This window comes from Arachis hypogaea, chromosome 9 (assembly GCF_003086295.3).
Source record: "Arachis hypogaea cultivar Tifrunner chromosome 9, arahy.Tifrunner.gnm2.J5K5, whole genome shotgun sequence".
In the NCBI taxonomy this organism is placed as follows: Eukaryota; Viridiplantae; Streptophyta; class Magnoliopsida; order Fabales; family Fabaceae; genus Arachis; species Arachis hypogaea.
Window position 1 is genome coordinate 67804854 of NC_092044.1, and position 8495 is coordinate 67813348.

The window sequence follows — 8495 nt, forward strand, 5'->3', positions numbered from 1 at the left end:
TTTTCACTGCGAGGATGGGAAGTAGCCATTGACAACGGTGACACCCTACATAGAGCTTGCCATGGAAGGAACCTGCGTGTGAGAAGAGGATCTCAAGGAAAAGTAGAAATTCAAAGGATAAAGCATCTCCAAAACTCCAACATATTCTCCAGTACTGCAAATCAAAGTAACATTGTTCCCTCTTTTATCAATTCCACTAATTTCACTTTTAATCCAAATACTCCTATTGACATCCTAACTAAGATTAATAAAATAAATATTGATTGCTTCAAACCAATAATCTCTGTGGATTCGACCCTTACTCACGTAAGGTATTACTTGGACGACCCAGTACACTTGCTGGTTAGTTGAACGGAATTGTGCCCACTCGTACCAAAAATCCTAAGTTCCACAATTCTACAATAAATATATTAATACTATATTGATGTGATCACAATTTCGTCCACCAAGTTTTTGGCGCCGTTGCCGGGGATTATTGAGTTTGAACAATTGAAGGTTTATTTTAATTCTTAGATTAGGAATAATTTATTTTTATTTTTATTGTTATAGAGTCATTAAATCTTGATAGGATAGTTTCTTTTCAAAAATATTATTTTTCTTAATTAAGTGTTGATTTTTCGTGAGTTTAGTGTCTTATTCTAAGTTTGGTGTTGATTGCATGTTTTATATGTTCTTTGAAAATTTCGTGTTAGTATTCTTGGTTCTTCCTTGATCTTTAAGTTGTTCTTGATAATTGGTTATACCCTTTGGAACCTTTTTCAAAAATAATTTTTCTTGGATTGAATCTTGTGCCAAACTTTAAGTTTGGTGTTTTCTTGTTAATCTTTTTTTTTATATATAATTTTCGAAAATTTCTTTAAGTTTTCTAAAAATTTTAAGTTTGGTGTTCTTTCTTTTGTTCTTGGTGTTCTTGTGAATCTTCAAGGTGTTCTTGAGTTTTTCTTGTGTTTTGATCTTAAAATTTTTAAGTTTAGTGTTCCTTGGTGTTTTTCCTCAAAAAATTTTCGAAAATAAGGAACATTAGATCTAAAAATTTTAAGTCTTGTGTCTTTTGCGTGTTTTTCTCTTTCATCATAAAATTCAAATTTCAAAAATTTTATATTTTCCAACTACTTTTTCGAATTTTTTAAAAAAAAAATTTCTAGATTTTAATTTCAATTTTTTTTCGAAAAAAAAAATTTTAATATATATATATTTTTAACTTCTTTTTATTTATTCCCTTTTTATTTATTCCATTACTATAAATTCTCAACTTGTATTCAATAATGGAAGCAAGTATGAGTGAACAGTCCAAGAGGACTCTGGGGTCATATGCTAACCCCACTACTGCTTCATATGGGAGTAGTATTTGTATACCCTCCATTGGAGTTAGTAGCTTTGAGCTGAATCCTCAGCTCATTATCATAGTGCAGCAAAACTGCCAGTATTCTGGTCTTCCACATGAAGAACCTACAGAGTTTCTGGCACAATTTCTGCAAATTGCTGATACAGTACATGATAAGGAAGTGGATCAGGATGTCTACAGATTATTACTGTTTCCATTTGCTGTAAAAGATCAAGCTAAGAGGTGGTTAAACAACCAGCCTAAGAACAGCATAAAAACATGGAAACAGCTGTCAGAAAAATTCCTGAATCACTATTTCCCTCCCAAACGGATGACACAACTAAGGCTAAGCATCCAAGGCTTCAAACAAGGAGATAATGAATCCCTTTATGATGCGTGGGAGAGATACAGAGAGATGCTAAGAAAATGCCCCTCTGAAATGTTTTCAGAATGGGTGCAATTAGACATCTTCTACTATGGGCTTACAGAAAAAGCTCAGATTTCTCTAGACCACTCAGCTGGTGGATCTATACACATGAGAAAAACAATTGAAGAAGCTCAAGAGCTCATTGATACAGTTGCCAGAAATCAGCATCTGTATCTGAACAGTGAATCGTCCATGAAGGAAGAGGCTAAAACAGTAACTGCGGAACTCAATCCGGTGGATCAGGCTAATGAATTCAATCAGCAATTAGACTTTCTAACTCAGCAGCTAGCCGAATTCAAGGAAATGTTACAGGAAACAAGAATGGCTAACAGGAACATGGAAGTGCAACTAAAACAGACAGAAAAGCAACTGTCAAAACAAATAACAGAAGAATGCCAAGCAGTTCAATTAAGAAGTGGGAAAACATTAAATACCTCACTTCAAAGTAGCAAGAAGACAGGAAATGAACAATTGGCTACTAAAAATCCCTCTGAGGACAAGCAGAGCCCAGAAAGGGATAAAGCTGGCGCTGAACGCCCAAACCATGCTTATTCCTGGCGTTCAACGCCAGAAACAAGCATGGATCTGGCGTTGAACGCCCAAAAGGAGCATAGTTCTGGCGTTCAAACGCCAGTAACAAACAAGGAAGTGGCGTTTGACGCCACTCCAGCTCCCACCACTAGCATTCAAATGCCAGTGGGGAATCAGTCACATACAAGTGCTGACCTTTCTAAAAAGGCTTCCCAACCCACTTCTGTAGGTAATAAAACTGCAGCAACTAAGGTTGAGGAATACAAAGCCAAAATGCCTTATCCTCAAAAACTCCGCCAAGCGGAACAGGATAAGCAATTTGCCCGCTTTGCAGACTATCTCAGGACTCTTGAAATAAAGATCCCGTTTGCAGAAGCACTTGAGCAAATACCATCTTATGCTAAGTTCATGAAAGAGATCTTAAGTCATAAGAAGGATTGGAGGGAAACTGAAAAAGTTTACCTCACTGAAGAATGCAGTGCAGTCATTCTGAAAAGCTTACCTGAGAAGCTTAAAGATCCTGGGAGCTTTATGATACCATGCACATTAGAAGGTGTTTGTACCAAGCAAGCTTTATGTGATCTTGGGGCAAGTATCAACCTAATACCTGCATCTACTATCAGGAAGCTTGGTTTAGCTGAAGAAATTAAACCAACCAGGATATGTCTTCAACTTGCTGATGGCTCCATTAAATATCCATCAGGCGTGATTGAAGACATGATTGTCAAGGTTGGGCCATTTGCCTTTCCTACTGACTTTGTGGTGCTGGAAATGGAAGAGCACAAGAGTGCAACTCTCATTCTAGGAAGACCTTTTCTAGCAACTGGCCGAACCCTCATTGATGTCCAAAAAGGGGAAGTAACCTTGAGAGTCAATGAGGAGGAGTTCAAGTTGAATGTTGTTAAAGCCATGCAACATCCAGACACCCCAAATGACTGCATGAGTGTTGATCTTATTGATTCTCTGGTAAGAGAGGTCAATATGGCTGAGAGTCTCGAATCAGAGCTAGAGGACATCTTTAAAGATGTTCAGCCTGATTTGGAGGAATCAGAGAAGATAATAGAACCTCTGAAAATCCCTCAAGAAGAGGAGAAACCTCCAAAACCCGAGCTCAAACCATTGCCACCATCCCTGAAATATGCATTTCTGGGAGAAGGTGAAACCTTTCCTGTAATTATAAGCTCTACCTTAGAGCCACAGGAAGAGGAAGCACTAATTCAAGTGCTAAGGACGCACAAGACAGCTCTTGGGTGGTCCATTAGTGATCTCAAGGGCATTAGCCCAGCCAGATGCATGCACAAAATCTTGTTGGAGGATGACGCCAAGCCAGTGGTTCAACCACAAAGGCGGCTGAACCCAGCTATGAAAGAAGTGGTGCAAAAAGAGGTCACTAAATTACTAGAGGCTGGGATTATTTATCCTATTTCTGACAGCCCCTGGGTGAGCCCTGTTCAAGTTGTCCTTAAGAAGGGTGGCATGACAGTGGTTCATAATGAAAAAAATGAACTGGTTCCTACAAGGACAGTTACAGGGTGGCGTATGTGCATTGATTACAGAAGACTCAATACAGCCACCAGAAAGGATCATTTTCCTTTACCATTCATAGACCAGATGCTAGAAAGACTAGCAGGTCATGAATACTACTGCTTCCTGGATGGATATTCAGGTTATAATCAAATTGCAGTAGATCCCCAGGATCAGGAGAAAACGGCCTTCACATGTCCATCTGGAGTATTTGCATACAGAAGGATGCCATTTGGCCTGTGCAATGCACCTGCAACCTTTCAGAGGTGCATGCTCTCAATTTTCTCTGATATGGTGGAAAAATTTCTGGAAGTCTTCATGGATGACTTTTCAGTATTTGGAGACTCATTCAGCTCCTGCCTTAACCATTTAGCACTTGTTCTGAAAAGATGCCAAGAGACTAACCTGGTTTTAAACTGGGAAAAATGTCACTTTATGGTGACTGAAGGAATTGTCCTTGGGCACAAAATTTCGAACAAAGGGATAGAGGTGGACCAAGCTAAAGTAGAAGTAATTGAAAAATTACCACCACCTGCTAATGTTAAGGCAATCAGAAGCTTTCTGGGACATGCAGGGTTCTACAGGAGGTTTATAAAGGATTTTTCAAAAATCGCCAAACCTCTGAGCAACCTGCTAGCTGCAGACACGCCATTTATCTTTGATGAAGAGTGTCTGCAGGCATTTGAAACTCTGAAAGCTAAATTGGTTACAGCACCAATCATCTCTGCACCAGACTGGACATTACCATTTGAACTAATGTGTGATGCCAGTGACCATGCCATTGGTGCAGTGTTGGGACAAAGGCATGACAAGCTTCTGCATGTCATTTACTATGCCAGCCGTGTGCTAAATGATGCACAGAAGAATTACACAACCACAGAAAAAGAGCTACTTGCAGTGGTTTACGCCATTGACAAATTCAGATCCTACTTAGTAGGATCAAAAGTGATTGTGTACACTGATCATGCTGCTCTTAAATATCTACTCACAAAGCAAGATTCAAAACCCAGACTCATCAGATGGGTGCTGCTTCTGCAAGAGTTTGATATAGAAATAAGAGACAGAAAAGGGACAGAAAATCAAGTAGCAGATCACCTGTCCCGAATAGAACCAGTGGAAGGGGCGTCCCCCCCTCTCACTGAAATTTCTGAAACCTTTCCGGATGAGCAATTACTAGCCGTCCAGGAAGTGCCATGGTTTGCAGACATTGCAAACTACAAAGCAGTAAGATTCATACCCAAAGAGTACAGTAAGATGCAATCAAAGAAATTAATCACAGATGCAAAGTACTATCTTTGGGATGAACCATATCTCTTTAAGAGATGTGCAGACGGAGTAATCCGTAGATGTGTGCCTAAAGAAGAAGCACAGAGGATCCTTTGGCACTGCCATGGATCACAGTATGGAGGACATTTTTGAAGTGAACGAACAGCCACAAGAGTCCTCCAAAGTGGCTTCTACTGGCCTACTCTCTATAAAGATTCCCGAGCATTTGTGCTTAACTGTGATAGTTGCCAAAGATCAGGCAACCTGCCTCACAGTTATGCCATGCCTCAACAAGGAATCTTGGAGATTGAGTTGTTTGATGTATGGGGCATTGACTTCATGGGACCTTTCCCACCATCATACTCAAACACCTATATTCTGGTGGCAGTGGATTATGTATCCAAATGGGTGGAGGCTATTGCAACACCCACTAATGACACTAAAACAGTGTTAAAGTTCCTCCAGAAACATATCTTCAGCAGATTTGGTGTCCCTAGAGTGTTAATCAGTGATGGGGGCACTCATTTCTGTAATAAACAGCTTTATTCTGCTCTGGTACGTTATGGAGTCAACCACAGGGTGGCTACTCCATATCACCCACAAACTAATGGGCAAGCTGAAGTCTCAAATAGAGAACTTAAAAGAATCCTGGAACGGACTGTAATTAACCGTAGAAAGGATTGGGCAAGAAGCTTGGATGATGCTCTGTGGGCATACAGAACAGCATTCAAGACCCCCATAGGGACCTCTCCATACCAGCTTGTGTATGGAAAGGCATGTCACTTGCCAGTGGAACTGGAACACAAGGCCTACTGGGCAACCAGATTCCTAAACCTTGATGCCAAGTTAGCTGGAGAAAAACGATTGCTCCAACTAAATGAGCTAGAGGAATTTAGACTCAATGCTTTCGAGAATGCAAAAATTTACAAAGAGAAAGCAAAAAGATGGCATGATAAGAAATTGTCATCCAGAGTCTTTGAGCCAGGGCAGAAAGTTCTGTTATTCAATTCTAGGCTCAAATTATTCCCTGGGAAATTAAAATCCCGGTGGAGAGGTCCATATGTAATTACAAGTGTATCACCATATGGATACGTAGAGCTTCAGGATAATGAATCTAACAAAAGGTTCATTGTTAATAGACAGAGAGTTAAACACTATCTTGAAGGCAATTTTGAGCAAGAATGCTCAAAACTGAGACTTGATTAAAAGCTCAGTAATAGTCCAGCTAATGACATTAAAGAAGCGCTTGCTGGGAGGCAACCCAGCCAATCACAAAATTTAATTTTATTCGTTTTACAGGTAGATGCTACAGTATCTTCAAAAGGTGAAATAGCAATTGGTTGAAGTCACAGAGTTACAGGGAAATTTGGAAGCTCACTGGCGTGAAAAAGCCAGTGAGAAACATTTTGGGCGGTGAACGCCCAAAAGAAGCACCCACTGGGCGTTTAACGCCAGTAAGGGTAGCCTTCTGGGCGTTAAACGCCAGAAAGGAGCATCTTCTGGGCGTTAAACGCCAGAAAGATGCACCTTCTGGGCGTTTAACGCCAATCTGCTAGCATTCTGGGCGTTTAGAAAAACGCCCAGTAAAGAAGGACTTCCTGGCGTTCAACGCCAGAAAGAAGCATCAGCTGGGCGTTGAACGCCCAGGAGAAGCAGCATTTGGGCGTTAAACGCCCAAAACATGCATCGTTTGGGCGTTTAACGCCAGGATGGTGGGGAGGAGGTAAAATTCGTCTCTCTTTACAAATTTTCTAATTTTTTATGTTTCAATTCATGTTTTCTTGCATAAACATGTTTCAAATTATTATCCCTCAAATCAAATTAGTGTTCTAAAAATCCTAATTTCTAAAATCCCTTTTTCAAAAATTATCACATGTATCTTAATCCATAAAAACAAATTAATTTTCAATCCAATCAAACTCTTTTAAGTTTGTTTTAAAAACTCAATTATCTTTTTAAAATCTTTTTCAAATCTTTTTCAACTCATCTTATCTTTATTTGACAATGCCTTTCCTTCTACTTCTCTCCTTTCCTTTCTTTTGCTTGAGGACAAGCAAACCTCTAAGTTTGGTGTGATTTGCCATGATCACTGAGCTAAAACTCATTAAGACCATGGCACCTAAGAGAACAGGAAGAGCAAGGATGTGAACTTAAGGGAGCTGAAGCGTCAGAAATTAATTCTTGAAGGCACCCCACAGACTAGAGGAACATCCACTTCCCAAAATACAGGTTGTTAAGTTCTAATTCCAGCTTTAACTCTGTGATAGTATTATTTTAGAAATTGACCTTAGAAGATATTTAGTAGTAATTAGGATGTCTATTTTGATTTTATTTCCAATTAAGCTATAATTTATTTTTCTCATCATCATTAGGCATGAATAAAGTAGTAGATTTTCTTTTAGAATAAAGAAGTAATTTATATTTTTCGAGTTCTTAATAATAAAATTTATAATTAATTATATGTGGTGGCAATACTTTTTGTTCTCTGAATGAATGCTTGAACAGTGCATAATATGTACTTTGAATTTGATGAATATTGGCTCCTGAAAGAATGAGGAACACGAAAAATATTGTTGATGATCTGAAAAATCATGAAATTGATTCTTGAAGCAAGAAAAAGCAGTTCAAAAAAATACAAAAAAAATGAGAAAAAAAAAAAACACAATATTCACAAGCCATGGGCACTAGCCAAGAATAAAAAGGATCCAAGGCTTTGAGCATCAATGGATAGGAGGGCCCAAGGAAATAAAATCCAGGCCTAAGCGGCTAAACCAAGCTGTCCCTAACCATGTGCTTGTGTCATGAAGGTCCAAGTGAGAAGTTTGAGACTAAGTGGTTAAAGTCGTGATCCAAAGCAAAAGAGTGTGCTTAAGAGCTCTGGACACCACTGACTGGGGACTCTAGCAAAGCTGAGTCATAATCTGAAAAGGTTCACCCAGTTATGTGTCTGTGGCATTTATGTATCTGGTGGTAATACTGGAAGACAAAGTGCTTAGGGCCACAGCCAAGACTCATAAAATAACTGTGTTCAAGAATCAACATACTACACTAGGAGAGTCAACAATACTATCTGAATTCTGAGTTCCTAAGGATGCCAATCATTCTGAAAATTTAAAGATACAGGGAGATGCCAAAACTATTCAGAGACAAAAAGCTACAAGCCCCGCTCATCTAATAAGAATCTGAGCCTCATTTAAAACTCGAGAATATTATTATTTCTTTATTTCTGTTAGAACCTATTTTATTCATCTAGTTGCTTGAGGACAAGCAACAGTTTAAGTTTGGTGTTGTGATGAGCGGATATTTTATACGCTTTTTGGGGGTGATTTCATGTAGATTTTAGCATGTTTCAGTTAGTTTTTAGTAAAATAATATTAGTTTTTAGGCAAAAATCATATTTCTGGACTTTACTATGAGTTTGTG